Genomic DNA, 18,546 nt, shown 5'->3' with positions numbered 1-18,546 from the left:
GACAGAGGTCAGAGGTGTGAGCAAGTCTTTTACGTAGCAAGGGGAGGAACCAGCGAAGGAGGCATCATCTATCCAACCGATGCTTTTGAGAATATTTGAAAAAAGGCCATTACTGGTAACAAAGTATATGCGCCCTGCACAGATGGTGGAGGATGAGAAGAAAACAGCCTTTGGACTTGGTGTCTCATAGTGGCGACTCCAGTCCAAGACCATGGCTGGTGAAAGCCAGATTGTCCGGGTTCAGCACGAGCTGGGGAGGTTGTCATGCACAAGCTCAGCTCCTCAGCGAGAGGAAGGAGAGGCAGAGTTCCTGGAGGAGCCGCGGGTCCTACACTGTGTTGCACGTTCGCTAGCCCTTGATTGTGTGCGTGACTGATGTCTTTTTTTTTCTTTTTAATTTTTTGAGTTTATTTATTTATGAGAGATAGAGACAGCGCACGTGGGGGAGGGGTAGAGAGAGAGAGGGAGATATAGAATCCGAAGGAGGCTCTAGGCTCTGAGCTGTCAGCACAGAGCTGAACACGGGGCTTGAACTCACAAACTGTGAGATCATGACCTGAGCCGAAGTCGGACACTTAACCGACGGAGCCACCCAGGCACTGCATGAGTGATTTCTATATAGTTGTGATCAGTGTGACATGCAATTTTGTATTCTTTTTCTTTTGCAATTTATATTCTGATTATTTTTCACTTCATATTGTAAGCTTTTCCACGTTGTTATATAATCTTCATTTCTAAGTATATGGATTATACTCTGTGGACTGTTTATAACATGATATAACCCCTAAATATTTAGGGAATATCTAGTTTTAATATTGCAAATTAAGGCAAAACAATTTTTTAAGCGTATCTTACATGCTTAGAGAATGTGGCCTGTGTGTCACTTTGCTCTTTCGTAAAGCAGGAATAATACTAGTACTTGTCTGGTTAGAATTTTGTGAGGACTAAGTTGGTGAATTTATGTGACGCTGTTAGAACAGAGGAGGACATACAGTAAATGCTATACAAATGCTAGCATTTATTAGCATCTTCCTTGTCATGATTGTCATCACCGTTATTCGATGACAACTTCAGAATCCAAGACATCACCTTAAATAACACAAGACTACTTTCCGTCATGAATTATGATGAGTATGTCTGCAGTAAATTAAAGAGTTAAGGCATGGGGCTCCTGGGTGGCTCAGTTGGTTACGTATCTGACTCGGGTGCAAGTTGTGATCTCTCAGTTCGTGGGGTCAAGCCCTGTATGGGTCTCTGAGCTGGCAGTGCACACCTGCTTGAGATTCTCTCTTTCCCACCCCCCTCTCCCTCTCTCTCTTTTCCTCCCCCAGTTGCACTCACTCTCTCTCTCTTTCAAAAATAAACATTAAAAATAATAAAGAGTTAAGGAATGACAATCAGATACATATTTGACTGAGGCACGTATGTCTGTATATAATTGTGTGTGTGTGCGCAAGCTCGTGTGTGAATGTATATGCATGGAGTATTTATACATTTTAACTAAAGTGTATAATTGTAGTCCAATGGAATTTTAGTATACTTAAGTAAGAAGAACTCTGTGGAGTTGAGAAATTTTTGTCCCTTACATGTACAAGTTTTACTTGGCTTAAGAATAGTAGAATTTGAACTTGGCAAGCCGGAAAAGACTTTATACTTCCTCTAAACAAATTTGGTAAAAATAGAAACCTGCAGCTATAGTGTCCAGTAAAGGTTCATCATGGTATTATTGCTTCTAAATTATATTTCTGTCAAGTGATTATCTGCGACGCACTGTGCTTGTTGAAAGCAAATCGAAAAGAGTTGTACCATTTTTCCTACTTCATAAACAATGTTTCTGTGCATGCTTTTATTGTTTTCCTTATACCTACAAGCATGCAACATAAAAGTGTCTTTGACTTACTATTCACAATGGCTTGATATTTTTTTCTTTGTAAAGAATTCTTGCCAGCTTTTGCAACAGAGTGTTCAGGGCCCAACCAAATGGTGCATTTCCCCTTCTCCTATCCCCCAAATCTAAAACACTACATGTCAAAAATCTCTGAAATCTCTTCTACATAATCTTGAATTTATTATTCAGAACTGTACATGGAAAATGACATTCTAAACCAGTTGTGTATATCAAAACTTATGAACTTTGCAATTACATTGTCCTACAATGACAAAGGACTTGAGAATTTGTCTAAGATTTTGTTTGAGCAGAATTCATTGTATTCACAGGAGCTGTATTAATATTATTAATATCAGTGTAGGTTTACGACCCAGTGTATTAGAGTTCTCCAGAGAAACAGAACCAGTAGGATCAATCTATTGATCTGTCTAACCATCGATTCATCCATCCATCCAGATAGGATGTCTATCTAGATAGAATGGGCAGATCAATGGATAGATATGCAGATTTATTACAAGGAACTGATTCACACAGGTATGAAGGCTGGCAAGTCCCAAGATGGGCAGTCAGCAACCTTAGTTCCAGTCTCAGTCTGAAGGATTGAAAACCAGGAGAGGGGAGGGTGTAGTTTCAGTCTGAAGGCTGACGGGTTGAGACCCAGGAAGAGCTGATATTTCAGGTTGAGTCCAAAGGCAGGGAAAACAAAACAAAACAACAAAAAAATTCCACAAAATCCCCAAACCCCAAAAGAGTGTCCTTGTTAAAGGGCCATTGGAAAGGAGAGATTCCCTCTTACTCATGGGAAAGTCCATCCTTCCCCACCCCCCAGGTCTTCACCTGATTGGATGAGGCCCACCCATGTTGGAGAGAGCCATCTGCTTTGCTCAATCTATAAATCCAAATATTAACCACCCCAAAACATACTCATGTACACACCTAGACTTATGTTTTACCCAATGCCTGGGCACCCTGTAGCCCAGTCAAGTTGACACATAAAATTAAGCATCACAGCCGGGAAATGAGAATCCTTGTTATATTTAATTAATATTAGAGAAAAGTTATTCTGTTTGCATTCTCTTTGTAATAATTAACTAGAATCACAAAATAGAAAATAAAATCTGTGTATTTTACATAGAAATATTTGCTTTATAAAAAAAAAATTCATCCAGATAGATGTTCATAAATTCCTTTAAACAAATATTCAATTTTATGATATTTAAAATGTATATATACATTTGGAGATGATCATTCCATAAAATAGATTATTCATACGGCAAATATTAAAAGGCATCAGTTTATTACTGCTTTCTTCTAAGCTTTATGATAGCGACATGATCTGATTTTGGAAGACAAAGAACATTTAGACTTTACCAGCTTAGGTTGTAAGTATCAAAGACGAATTAATGACACTGAGAAGCCAAATTGTCTAATTGGCTATATTTTTAATGATATGCACTATGTGTGTTTCAAATTTTGTGAGTAGTGAAAACCCATGTTAACTGACAAGGTAAACCATATCCAATGACAAAAGAATCATGGGTTTTGAAATCTGTAAGATCTTCAGAAACATTATAAATTGTTTTGATCTTATCTCTAGTTAGCTTGCTAAATTCTGGAACTTTAAAAACTTCACAGTAATGTTGTGAATGTTCTGTATGCCCCTTGAACCACCTCTAACATAAATAAATATTATTTAACTAAATTCTTGAAAGTTGGTGATTCCTTAATGCTGTGTAAATTTTTTCCCTCATTATCATTTCCCTATTAATATACTTAGGCCATATTTTTCTGATTTGAATTAATATGATAGTTATAAAAAAATCAAATGACAGGGAGAAATGTACCAGCAGGCCCCTATGACTCATATATTTTTAGTAATTGATAATGATTCTTTCTTTATATGGTAATAAGTATATTTTCACTTCTAATCTTATAACTTTTCCCTTTAATTCTATCAAGTTGTTGGGGTGCCTGGGTGGCTCAGTCGGTTAAGTGTCCGACTTCAGCTCAGGTCAGGATCTCGCGGTCCGTGAGTTCGAGCCCCGCGTCAGGGCTCTGTGCTGATGGCTCAGAGCCTGGAGCCTGCTTCGGATTCTGTGTCTCCCTCTCTTTCTGTTCCTCCCCTGCTCACGCTCTGTCTCTCTCTCAAAAATAAGTAAACATTAAAAATTTTTAAAAAAACACTGATTTCTGGGTGACTGGGTAGCTCAGTTGGTTAAGCGTCTAATTTCAGCTCAGGTCAAGATCTCGCGGTTTGTGAGTTCGAGCCCTGCATCGGGCTCTGTGCTGATGGCTCAGAGCCTGGAGCCTGCTTCTGATTCTGTGTCTCCCTCTCTCTCTGCCCCCCCCCCCCCCGGTCATGCTCTGTCTCTCTCTGTCCCCAAAAAATAAATAAACATTAAAAAAAAATTAACAAAAATTCTATCAAGTTGTTTTATATTTTACCTGAATTATGAGTTCATGTATACTTGCAGATATCAAAAAAGCAATTTCTGAAATTTTTTAGATCATAGTTTAGTGATTAGGTATTGAGAGACTGGTAATTTGGTTTTGAATAAGAGTTTCACTGTAAAGACTAAGAACATTTATTTGCAAGTTTGTTTTATTAAGGTGTGCCATTGGCAGCAGATTAGTATTCATCAGTATTCGTATACGCATTCAAACACATGTTTACAACTATTTAGTTACCCTTTACCATTAGAGAAGCTATGCTTTCCAGTCTAAGTATGGAATGTAGAATGAGAAGTTACTGTGGAGAAAAAGAAAATAAACCATGCACATGAGCTACTTCATATTTCCAGTAACAAATACTGAATAAACATGGTGTTATACTGAAAAGGTGGAGTGGGAGGGGTGATGTATACACTTGCTGGGAAGCTCACTTTTGTTTTTATTTATTGTTTTTTTTTCTTTTCATAATGATCATAGGTAATGTGACCATTATGGTTTCTCATATACAACTGGATCAACTGGATGCTTTTGAGAATGAAAGAAGGGCAGGGGTGCCTGGGTGGTTTAGTCAGTTAAGCATCCTACTTCAGCTCAGGTCATGATCTCGCAGTTCATGAGTTCGAGCCCTGCGCCGGGCTCTGTGCTCACAGCTCAGTGCCTGGAGCCTGCTTTGGATTCTGTGTCTCTGCCCCTCCTTTGCTCACACTTTGTTTCTCTCTTGCTCTCAAAAATAAATGGACGTTAAAACAATTAAAAAAAAGATAAGTAATTATTCCAGGACGAAAGATGTATCCTGGGTAGATGGAGAGAAATGGTTACTGGGCAGTATTTCTCGCACTGATGAGTCTCCACGTCTTTTAGAAATAATTTTTTGGTGCCTTCCCCCATGCACTCTGGGAAATGATGGCTTAAGACTACAATTTTATTATCAAAATTTTTATAGTAAAAAATAGTTTTATCTATTTAACTTGTAAAAATGCAAGTTTTAAAGATTAGAACCAAACTGTTCCCAATATCTTAAACAATTTCATAGAATTCTCAATTCCTAGAGGATATGTCCACAGTCGTGTTTGAAAAGCACTGTTAGAGTACGATCATTTTCTTTATACATTAACCTGTTCTTTCTTGTTATTAGCAAGGTTTTAAGAGCTTTAAAGAATTAAAGAGAAATGGATAAACTAAAGATGTCAAAAATGGGTGGTCTGTCATAGGCGTTGTTTCTGGGAAGGTGACTTTCACTTATTCCTCCTCCTGAGCACACTAAAATTCTGGATGTTACATATAATACAAACATGAGGATTCTGAGAATGCAGACTAGCTGAGGACCTCAGGACCCAAGGCACAATACAGGTGTGAGTTATTTAGTTTTTCTTTTTTTTTTTTTTTTTTTTTTTTTAATTTTTTTTTCAACATTTTTTATTTATTTTGGGACAGAGAGAGACAGAGCATGAACGGGGGAGGGGCAGAGAGAGAGGGAGACACAGAATCGGAAACAGGCTCCAGGCTCCGAGCCATCAGCCCAGAGCCTGACGCGGGGCTCGAACTCACGGACCGCGAGATCGTGACCTGGCTGAAGTCGGACGCTTAACCGACTGCGCCACCCAGGCGCCCCTTAGTTTTTCTTTTTAACAAATATATTCTGGACTTGGAGCTGGTGAAATAAGCCTAGAAATGCCAACATGTGCAGACCAAAACAAAAAAAAAGAAAGAAAGAAAGAAAGAAAGAAAGAAAGAAAGAAAGAAAGAAAGAAAGAAAAAGCCCCCACGAATGAATGACTGTTTTCTATCCAAAAGACCAGGAACAGAGTAGCCTAGCAACATGGAAAACTTTTAGACGATAATTGTACTTTTCCAGCTAAACACCACAGAAAAACTGTGGCCCCACGCTCATGGCTACCAACAGTAACAAAGGCTGAGTGAGAGCCTAGATTACCTCCCCTGTGAGGCTCTAATGAGTCTGTAATGAATGCCTTACACACCTGCTCTCCTGGCATGCCTGCTCTCTCCCTGCTGGCATGGCAACAGAAGAACCCTAGAGGTAAGTTGGGATTCTCGCTGTTGCCAAGTGGTCACAAGGCCATCGCGACTACAGTGCCAGTGGAGACTGTGCGTGGTGCCAGATCATCACTGCCACCCAGCAATAATGAGGAGTCCCCATTTCAACAGATAATGAGTGAAGAACCTGGAATTCTGTTTCCATTGGCAATAATGAGGTGGTGACCCCCTTTTCCCGCTGGAGTAGTGTCAGAAAAAAAGCCAGCTCAAGCAGAAGGTTTCAATAAGATTCAGAGTCTCATAACAAAATGAGAAAATTCCCGGGTTTCAAAGGAAAACAACCAAGAATCAGCAAGATCTCAAACTGTATGAAGAGATTATCAGTTGCTGCTGATGTTGAGATGATAAAGATAGAATTATCAGATAGATAGTTTAAACAACCATGATACAAGGCTTCAATAAACAATGACAGATGTGCTTGAAATAAGTGAGAAAAACGAGTCTGAGGAAAGACAGAAAAGATACAAAGAAGAATAGATGGAAATTATAGAACTGGAAAATACAAATAAGAAATATAAAGCTCAGCGGATGGGTCAACGGAAGAATACAGGGGATGGAGGAAAAAGTCAGTGAACAGGAAGGTGGAGCAATACAAATTGCACAATATGAACAGAGGATAGAAACAAAGGAAGAAAGGAAAGAAGGGAGGGAGGGAGGGAGGAGGGGAGGAAGGAAGGGAGGGAGGGAAGGAAAGAAGGCGGGGAGGGAAGGAGGAAGGAAGCCACAGAAATATGTGGGTCTATAAAAGAACATTTAAAAATTGTGTCATCAGAGTTTGGAAGGAGAGGATAAAGGAGGGCAGGACTAAAAGGGCTCAAAGAAATAATGGCTGAGAACTTCCCCAATTCTGCAAGCCACATAAAGCTGCAGATTCATGAAGCTGAGACAATCCAGAATTTTGACAAATTCAAAGCAATACCAAAAAAAAAAAAAATCAAAGCAATACACACGTTATAATTAAACTTCTAAAACCTAACGACAAGGAAAACATTTTGAAAGCAGCTAGAGAAAATGCGCACGCATACCCCAGAGATATTTCAGGTTCTGTTCCAGATCACCACAATAATGCAGATACAACGATAAAGTCACATGATGTTTCTGGTTTCCCGCTGCACATAGAGTCATATTTGCACTATACTGTAGTCTGTTAGGTGTGCGACCAATACACACACTTGAGTTTAAAAAATACTTTATGGCCAAAAATGCTAACCATTATCTGAGCTTTCAGGGAGTCATCACCTTTTTGCTCGTGGAGGGTCTAGTGTGCATGTTGAAGGCTGCTGACTGATCGGTGGGGGGGGGGGGGTGGTGGTTCCTGCAGACGGAGCTGGAATGGCGATTTCTTAAAATTGGTACGGTTACGCTGTAGAAGAGTGTGGCAGTTTCTTAAAAACTAAGCATACATTTTACCATGCAACACAGTAGTCACACTTCCGGTTATTCATCTCAGAGGGATGCAAACGTGTGGTCACACAAAACCCGGTACGTGAATGTTTATAGCAGCTGCCTTCACATTAGGGAAAAACTGGAAATAAGCCTGATGTCCTTCAGTGGTGAATGATTAAACAAACCGTGGTACAACCGTATCATACTCAACAATGAGAAGGAGTGAACTATTGATACGCACAACACTTTGGATGGATCTCAAGGAAATTGCACGGAGGGAAAAAATGCTAAAACTCAAAGGTCACATGCTGAATGATTCCATCTGTATGACAGTTGTGAAATGATGAAATTAAAGAAATGGAGGGGAGAGGAGTGGCCTCTGGGTGTTGGGGGGTGAGAGTGGGGGCAGGAGGGGGGAGTACTGGCGGTGAAAGTCAACAGGAGGCTAGGGGGCCCCGTGGAGTGATGGGTGTTCTGCATCTTGACTGCTAATAGTGTGATTGTGATGTTGTATTATAGTTTTGCAAGGTGCCACCATTGGGAAACTCGGAGCAGGAAACCTAGGATCTCTCTGTATTATTTCTTACAAAGACATGTGAACCTATATGTATCTTAAGATGAAGTTTAGTTAAAACAAAAACAAACAGAACTTTTTCTGCCATCTTCCACGGAGGAGGGATAGAAACTATCTCTTCCTGTAGAAAATACATAAGCTTGTTATTTGCAACTATTTTAATGGGACAGTATTTCTTAAAAATAATTTAACTGATTCTCAGAGACGTTTAAAGACTAATTCACACTAAAGATTAGAGCCAATAAAATGTGGTACTTACAGAAATATTAAGCCATCTTTCTTGAATTCTTAAACAGAATGTTTAGCACCTTATAAGTCCGAATGGACATGATTAGTATTTATTTTTAAAGTCTTTACCAAATATTAAGATAAACAAAAATAAACAGTTCTTAACAACTGTGTCTTCTAGCTGTACATATTTTCCAAGTTGATTTGAGAGTCAGGAACTTAGTTTTAGGAATTAAATGGACATCTTATGTAACCATTGTGGTTTTAATGGTTACAGAAAACATTCACTTAGAAAAAAATGTTCCTCTTTTACTGGTACTATGCATTTATGTAATAGCAGGAATTTAGGGATGAAATGATTTCATTTATAAACTAATTTATTTATTTTTTTTACTTTCTTGAATACAAGACAGAGGCTAGATTAAATTAGAACATAGAATGCAAATCCTCTGTGGTTTTTTTGGTTTGTATATAAGAGGAATTATACAAATGACAATATAAATGGCCAATATGTTTTACTTAAATTTATTTTTTTTCCCTCTGATTGTAAGACAAAAGGAAGCCAGGTTACATACATAAAGCAGTGATTTCTTTGTATGCCAAAGTACAGTTGTATGAGACCTTCGAACAGCTCAGCAATAATGCACACATGTTTTCCAAAGGGTTGACTTGCTAATGGAACTTACTGCTGGCCTCATTCATTTAGGTAAACGTAGACACACTGTTGAGTTCCTTCAAGGTACGGGGGCATTATTATGGCAGCTGGTAAGCACCACAAAGTGTCAGAATGTGGAATCGGAGGATGCTTATGTCTGCCCAGCAAGTGCTCACTTCCAGAAGTCCCTTATTTAATCTGCTGGTGTCTAATGTTTATATGTGTCGTTTGGAAAGAATCTCTGAATTAACTTATTTTTTGCATAACTCAGTAACCCTCAGAAATGTTATTTTTCTGTTGGAAGGGAGTCTTGACATTTGTGTGTCCCTGTGGACTTACAAAATCTCTTTGAGGATTGCCATGAATAAACGCAGACTTGAAGGAAAAAAAAAAGTTGAGAATCTTTTAGCTTATAAGAGGCTGAAGATATAGTCTGCAGGTTTATTTAATGGGCTCACGTCTCTCAAAGATGTTTTCCATTGTCCTGATTGTGCTCATTTTCCGAGGTAGACAATGTGTGAGGGAGTAAGACTCTGGAGCAAACCAATCCCCTAAATCTTAAGATAGGATGCATTTTATTAGAGTATCTAGGGGAAAAGCCTGTCTCATAAGAAACTTGACAAGTGGAAGAATGATTGCACAATGTGAAATTTTATTACTATTCACAGAAGTCCTCATTTCAAATAGTCTATTCTGTTGTCTCTGTTATTGGATTCAGATTCCATCATGCAGTTGACCTGACTGTGTTTAAGATTTTGTTTGATATGGCCATTATCCTTTAGAGAAGTAAAGAAATGAGAATTTGTGTCTATACCGTTCACCTTAAACCAAAATACTGCTCACCCCAATTCTTGTCTTTCCTTCTTCCCTCTTACCAAGTAATTGTAACAAGCTTGGGATTATTGTCAGAGAACAATGAAAAATTTTATATGAAAAAAGCCCTTTAGAGCTTATATACAAAACACACTTATGACTGATACACATGGAAATATGCATTCTTCATTTTCTGTTTGTTTGTGGGCTAGAGCCATAGTTCTCATTAATTTCTAGATGAACATTGGTAAATATTTCCTCTGCTCCCTTTTATTTTCTTTAGGTGTGAATTAAATGGGAGATAAGCCCATAATAAAATAATTTACTTTAGTTAGAATTTCAGTGGTGTCCGTAAGAAAGAGGAAACAACTTTAAACGGGACCAGGAGAGTTTTACTTTCCTGTTGTAATATGTTATATTAACTTTTCCCCTCCAATTATTTTTTTAAAGTTTCCATAATTTATTTTTTAATGTTTATTTTTATTTTTGAGAGAGAGAGAGAGAGAGAGAGTGAGTGAGAGTGAGCAGGGGAGGGGCAGAGAGAGGGAGACACAGAATCTGAAGCAGGTTCCAGGCCCCGAGCTGGACACAGCCTGGCACAGGCTCCAGCCTGAGCTGGACACAGCACAGAGCCTGACACAGGGCTTGAACCCATAAACCATGAGATCATGACCTGGGCCGAAGGCAGACCCTCAGCTAACTGAATCACCCAGGCACCCTTTCCCTCCAGTTATTAAGATTAACATTGATAAGAGCACAATGCTCATAAACCACTTAGCAGTAGAAGTGGAATTAAATGTAATTACCTTTGGAAAAGTGGGTGTTGCCATTCTAGCCTTGCTGAGGGCTTGAAGGATGTGCTAAGACAACATTCTTTGGCTCTGAGCTAAAACAGAGGACACACAAACTCATTTGAATGGAAGCAAAACCTCAACCATCCCTGATTTGTGGTTGAAGTTCATGATTGTAAAGTTAATGCCAGTGGTGCTGTTGTCTCAATTATTTTGTGGATTTTTAAAATACAGCCTTTTGTGCATATGTGTCTTTACACAGACAAGCATATGTTCATTTGGGGAATGCAGTTCTTGGGAAGAAAGTTACAAATTTTGTGCATGTGTGTAAAGGTATTTAATTGAGGGTTTGATTCTGTCATTAGATTTTATTTTGCCTTCGAATGTTTCCTATCCTGTTGTTGGATCTGGTCAGTTTGCATTCGGAAGTGCCACTCCTATGTCATTTAATATGTAGCCTAATTAATGGCACAGAGCTGTGCCTTTTAAACTGATAAAACGTCCTGACATTAGAGAGAGAAGTGAGGAATGTGAGAAGTGACTGATGTCTATGTTTTGGAGTATATCACAAACTTTAGTTCAAACATGTGGGCTTTTGAAAGCTCAGTACCCGTGTTGCCAAGGATATTTTCTGTTCATTTTTACATCCTTAAGTATTTCAAAGGGAAATGGATCTGTGTGTTTGCCTTCTATTTATGCATAATTCATCAAAACACTGTTCTGATAGGAGAGAAAATAAAAACAAAAACTTACTAAGATATTTCTATTGTTATTTAAAAGTTGGACACTAAGAACTTCAGCACCTGCAAAAGTAGATTAACACCTCCTCCCTCCATGTGCCTGTTTTGCTCCTCAGTTAATTCTCATTTTGAGCAAAATTGAGATGCATGCTGTTCTATAGAAGTCTAAATGGCTGATACATACATAATACACATATTACACTACATTATATTATATTACGTTACATTATATTGTTATATTATGATTATATATAATAATATATATAACATATCATATATATTATTACAGGAGTTTTTCATGATGTCGTCTCCAACCTACACTTATTACCATATATAACAGAGAAGTTAAGACTTCAAGAATGTCATTTGCTAGGCGAAGTCATTTAGTTAGAACTCTATTTGACTTTCCAGTACACAGTTATAATGAAGTAGATATGAATCACTCTCAAAGTCAGACTTTCTGGGATGGGCAAGATTTTTTACATTTTTCATACTCTATTTTTCTCATGTACCAAATGGAAATAGCAATAGTGCCCGTATTTCAATGGAGTTGTTTTGAGTTTTAAATGAAATTAAACCTTTGATGCATAAGCAAAACTGTAAATATCGTTAATTTCATTTAATGAATAATTCACCAAAGGAAAGAAGAGCCTTTTATTTCCAATGTGCAATAGATTCATCCTGAAATTCATTTTGTTTTGAAATATCCCAAAAGAGAACAAATTTACCCCATGTCGAATTTCCTATTTCTTTACTCAAGCTAACCTCAGAATGGCTGACCTCAGTAAGGCTTACTTGCAGGAGCTCCTTTGATTTAAGTCTTACGGCCAATTTTTATGTTATAGTATATCTTATTCTAATGGAGTTTACCTTTTTCTTTAGTGTGCTGAATATATCTGGGCACACCATTTTATTCTGTAAGCAGTTTTACAAGAGTACTTACTATTCAAAATCCGTTTATTTGAGATTGCTCCTAAGAGTTTGTGAGTCACTCGAATTTAAAGTACAGGACAAGAGGATTAGGAGACACTCTAAAGAGAAAACACATTATATGGCCTACTTAACTGACTCCTTTGTCACCTCTGTAATTCAAAAGCAGAATGGAAATGCTAAATTTACATAATCTATTATTTTGTAGTCCATTTAAAGGTAGTGATGTGGCTCTTGCCTTACCGATTAAATTAGTATCTTTTTGGGTTGGTATCTTTTTTTGAGTGCTTTAAAAGGAAAAGGTTAATTTCTTCTATGTCAGCCTTCATATATTGCTTATATCATAAAATGTTGTATATGATTGCTGAGTTTATCTCTGTCCTGTGGCTTTACATATATATACAAAATATATACATAAAAAATTGAATGTCAGTTATTCAGTCCTATTCGCCGCTAGGAAGCAGCTTCTCTGTAAAAGGGTATATGAGCTATTAAAAGACTAAATTAGTTACAGTAAAGGGGGAGATTCTTCTTATGATTGATTTCAGTTTATTAAAAAGGTACCATTGAAAGCTTAATAAATTTTTGAAGGCGTAGAAAACAAATACTAAGGGATATTGCTATTTGAAAATAGCAATACATTTACTAATCACTTGTAAGACTTGGTTTGACTAGAAAATACACCTCTAGATTTTTTATGACTTTGAAAAATACAGTGTTTCTTGATAGTCTTTTAGGATTTGTTGGTTGACTTGGTATTTCCAACTGCGCTTCAGGTAGAAGATGTTTGCCGTGAACAACCTCTTATTCAAAAGTACTGGGCTCTTTTTAGGTCTTGCATTATTTTGGTTTTATTTATTTGACACAAGACACTGATGGGAGAATGCTAAGATTCAAAGCATTTCTTTGAATAATTGACTTTGATTTATAAATAGTGTTTTTATGGATACTAGAAAAATTAAAAAAAAAATTAAAACAGCCCAAAAGATTGACAACTGTTTCCACATCCCATTCTGGCCTCTTATGAAATTTGTTTGTGTACTCATGGTTTATATTCTGCTTACAATGTCCCTGTCTCGCCCTCTACAGCACGCCTAATCACTGCCCACCCTCCACAAGGCACTGTCCTCAGTTTTTCCACTGACACTAATGGGTTAAGTGCAGTGGTCTGCTGGGAAACTGGTTCTCCAGAATACAGAGGTCCCATGGTAACTCTGGCGTTGCTGTGGTGTAAACCCTCCCACCCTGACCGATAGTTTTCACAGGACTGATGTGATAACACTGAAGGTAGAATCGGGAAAGGTGCTCAGACTCTGCTGTTAGGTGTGGGTGTGGGCTGGTTCAGCCCTTGTCTTTGTTCCTTCCACCTTAGGGCTTGTTCTGCCCTTTTAATCGGAAGAAACCTCTGTTCACCAAACCTTTTAAGTGTTTGGAGATCATTGATCTCCCCGGAATTTTTTTTTTTTCCTTTGCCTTTACCTCCATTTTATTTTACTTCCATCTTTGGACAAGCTCCATTGGCCATTTTTGAATAGTGGCGAGGGCACTAGACTCTGGAACTGGCCTGATCCATGCTGGACCAAGTAACTGCATGTCCCTTAGTAACATGCTATTCATGTGGCCCCATACTTTCTCTTAGCATCAGTGAGATGGCTTATACAGTCGCACAGCCAATATTAGACCCCTAACTCTCCTTCTCTAGTCTACATTTGAGCCAGTTTTCTCATTCTGCAGCTGTACACCTGTTTTTGTTTGTTTTTTTAATTCCATTCATTTAACATTCTTTTATTGTGAACCCATAGGTGGCACAAAGTAAGGCATGGCCCCTGCTCCCAACAGCCTTACCACCAGGCGACAAACGTGTGTAGGTCACAGTGCATAGATTATAGAAGCCGACCAGGTGGGTTTGAATGCAGGCTCTGTCATTTACCAGCTTTGCCAACTTCAGAGTGCTAGCTAACCTCCCTATGGCTCCATTTCTTCCCCTAAAATGAGGAAAAGAGACATAGCCTACCTCAGAAAGTTGCTATGACTATTACATGAATTTGTACATTCTCTCTACTGTCAGTTGCTGCTATTGCAATTTTACCATCATCATCATTATCATTACTATCATTAAAGTGCCCCTCTATGGACAGAACAGTCGACTGGGCCCGGAGGCGTTAGAGAAGGCGTTAGGGAAGGCGGCTAAACTGGGAAGAATCAGAAGCTGAGACTTGAGAGATGTCTATAAAAGTGTCCTGTATTAAAAAGGGAATAAGGCATCTTATGCAGAGATAATAAAGTATGAGGAGACTATAAGGTCTGAAATAGTTTAGAACTGCAGTTATTTCCTGCAACTAACCACAGTGTAAAGGAAAGAACAGGAAAGGCAGCATCATGACAAGGGTGGACTGGGCCGACTACTCAGGTGCCTGGAACATAGTGCTCAGAGGCTTAGATATCTCTGATTGCTTTAACGAATGTCCCCTGGGTGTCCACAGCACGTGCTCCTGGGCGCAGTCCTGGGAGAACAGTGGGTAACAGGACAGGGGGTCCCCTGCTCTCAGGGAGAGTTTTATTTAGGGAATTATATGATGAGTTTATGTGGAGGGTGTGATATAGTGGGGGGGATGAACGAGAAGTGGGTGTCCAGGCATTTAGGAGACCACTGCAGGGTTGGTGAAGGGGGAGGGATGGCTGTTGTGTGTGACCTACCATGATGAAGGATGACCCCCTAAATGCAGGACTTCTGAATTCCTGGTTCATTGGTTTATAACAATTATACAAATAAGGATTGAGCTGTTAGCATGTGACTTGAGACTCTTCCAATGATGGACGAGACAGGCAAGGTCTCTATTCTCATGGAGCCTATGTTCCATGAGCAGTAAGAAGGGATTACAGTTTTTGTCAGAGCATCATGGAGATCAAAGGCCCATGCTAAAAAGAGCAGAGCAGAAAGATATAAGGGACCTGGTGCCTGATGGCATCATGGAGCCCCAGGACCAGTCCTAGACAGCTTCTGTCTAGACTTCTGTTTACCTGTAAAAAAGAAATCCCAATTTGGTTATGCTTCCGGTAGGCAGTGTTTTGCTACATGCAACCAAACTCAATCCTAACAGTGAAACTGATAATAATGCTACATTTCAGGTAATTGTAAGTGCTTAGGAGAAAAGAAAATGAGCTCAAGACTGGTGATACTACTTTATATTTAAGAAATTTAGGAAAGGCTTCTCTTCGATGCTGATATTTGAGCTGAGATCTGAAGGAGCCAGCCCTGGGAATATCTGGGGGGAAGCATTCCAGAGGGAGCTGCCAGTGCCCCCACCAGCAGGCGGAATTAGTGAGGTCTATTTGGGGGCCACAAAGAAGGGTAAATGTGGCTGGAATGTGGTGGAGGCAAGGAGGTTAGTTTGGAGCCTAATGTGGTTACTGGGGGGAGACACAGTGGGACTCACCTGCAGAGCTAGAAGTCGAAGCAGCCCCAAGTGTACAGATTTATGATGTTTTCGAGGTTGTTTCTATAGCACGTAGTGATGAAGTAACTGATTGTGGGCTGTGAGAGAAAGGGAAGAGTTGAATATAACACAGAGATGTTTGGTTTGAACACATGTTCAATGTTGATGCCACCGGGAACAGGGACAGGGAAGAGTGGAGGAAAAAGAGAAATGTCATTGGAGGAGGGGCTTCAAATAGATTTTATCTGAGGGGTTTACAGTTTCAAATAACTTTTAAAAAAAATTTAACATTTATTTATTTTTAAGAGACAGAGAGAGTCAGAGCATGAGCAAGGGAAGGGGAGAGAGAGAGGGAGACACAGAATCTGAAGCAGGCTCCAGGCTCTGAGCTGTCAGCACAGAGCCCGATGCGGGGCTTGAACTCACAAACTGTGACACCATGACCTGAGTTGAAGGTGGACGCTTAGCCCACTGAGCCACCCAGTCACTCCGAGGTTTCAATTAAGTTTTAAGTGGAGATATCTAGAGGGAGATTGGTTATGTGAGTCTTTTGAGGAGACAGAATAGAACAGAAATATAAATTTGAGACACAGTATTTGACACACAGTGCCTGCGAATAATATAATAGTGAGACACATTCTTCCATTAAAGTTTGAGAATATGCACGTATACTCCCAGTCCAGATGAAGTTAGAGGTAGAATCTAAATAGGAACCTGTAATAGAAATACATGGAAATTGTATTAGTGGCTTCGAATTTGATTAGTATGCTTGTTCTTTTGTGATGCCTGACATTAGCAATATTGATTTCCTTTACAAGTCAAATTTCCATTACAAGTCAAAGATGAATGAATGGTTTATATGTAAACCATCGTATAAAGTTCGGAGGCGTTATGAATTTGTAATTGTTATTGTAAAATACTTCGGGGATGCAAAAGAGTATGGGGATAATATAACAAACACCAATATACCCACTATTCATCTTAAGAAAAAAATTACAAGTAAAACTGACACCCTGCATATACTTCTCTCTGATTCTCTTCTTCTCCTCATTTCCCCAGAGACTTAACTTTGATCCTGAAGTTTGAAATTTGCCATTGTCATCCAGATTTTTAATACCCTTTTTGTGTACACATCTACTATCCCATGAGTATGATGGAATGCTAGTAATTTGCATGTTTTAAACTTTAAATAAATGATATGATATGACAGCTTTCTTACGCAACCCAACTTTTTTATTTTGGCATATTTTGAGATTAATCCATGTTACTGAGGATTAGCAGACTGTATAAATAAACATATGAAAAAAAAAACAGGACTGTAAGCTGAAACATTTTTCATGATTTTTTTTTCAAATATGAATAAGATATAATTATTTATGATATTGCTTAAATCACCAAGTATAATATTGTGTGTGTTCTCCAAGAAAGGTTCTTTGTTGTCTTATGTAGAAAATGTAAGATTTTGCTAACTTGTGATTGGATTTGTTTTCTCAATGAGTATTTTTGAGACTGAAGGTTAGTCAGGTAAAATATGAACAGTTCTGCTGGAAAATTAATTATCAAAATCCTTTATGTTTCAGTGCTTGCCGGATGCCAATTTGATTTTAGTTATTCCTCCTTAGGGAATACGTTTGAAAAGGTAATGAAATTTTGGATCCAGGTTCGCTTGTTATCAAGGCATACTAGATACTCGAATGAAGGTCAAAGACTTAAATTTTTAAAAAATATTTATTTATTTTTGAAAGAGAGAGAGAGAGAAAGCACAAGTTGGGGAGGGGCAGAGAGAGGGAGAGAGGCACATTTTCTGAAGCAGGCTCCAGGCTCTGAGCTGTCAGCACAGAGCCCAACGTGGGGCTTGAACTCACAAACTACAAGAGCATGACCTGAGCTAAAGTCAGAGGCTTAACCGACTGAGCCACCTAGGTGCCCCGAAGGTCAAGACCTTTAAATGTGAAATATATTCACTGGGGTCTTTGAGGATACTTTGTATATAGTAAATCAAATGCATTTGATAACTTTCTAGTGTCTGACCTGGTATCATCATTTACTTGGTCAATATTTACATATTTTATTATTTCACAGATAATGCCACATACCTGGGTCAGTTACTGGTTATGTGCATTCACAAACAGCCTCTCCCATCAGCGGCAATGCCATTTGGTGCAAGAGGAGAAAGACAACATATATGACACTGGCTCTTAGATCTGTCACCTATTTGTCATGGATGGCAGGCAAGTTAGTTAATATCCACATAGCGTCATTTCTTTACCTGAGAAGACAGGGATAATAATATTGACCTTGCAGCTGTTGCCAGAGTTAAATAAAAGTGTTTGCGGAGCACCTCACAGAGCGCCTGGCACGAGCCAGGCACTCAAACGCTTCCTCCTTCCTTCCTAATACATAGCTTGTCATTAATCACACATTGTGTGTAATGAAGTTGCCAAGTGAGTATCCTTCCTAAGTTATTAGCAATTACCTGGAGGTGCATTAAGCAGATTCTCTCTGGCCGTCAGAATAGGTTGTGAGGACCTTGGTGGTGGACTCTTGCTGGGAAGTGTGTCCTGATGGGGAGGAGGGTGAGAGGGATGCTCACTTTTA

The 18,546-nt window shown here is 38.8% G+C and overlaps 1 protein-coding gene across 2 annotated transcripts in view; it reads left to right on the top strand.

Moving 5' to 3' along the window:
- Positions 1–18,546, top strand: part of PRKN (parkin RBR E3 ubiquitin protein ligase) — a 1,360,952-nt gene that overhangs the window by 270,885 nt on the left and 1,071,521 nt on the right. The window lies entirely within an intron of this gene.

Source organism: Neofelis nebulosa, chromosome 6 (genome assembly GCF_028018385.1).
Source record: "Neofelis nebulosa isolate mNeoNeb1 chromosome 6, mNeoNeb1.pri, whole genome shotgun sequence".
Classification (NCBI taxonomy): Eukaryota; Metazoa; Chordata; class Mammalia; order Carnivora; family Felidae; genus Neofelis; species Neofelis nebulosa.
Note: the sequence above shows the minus strand (reverse complement) of the source record. Positions and strands in the feature narration are given on the sequence as shown.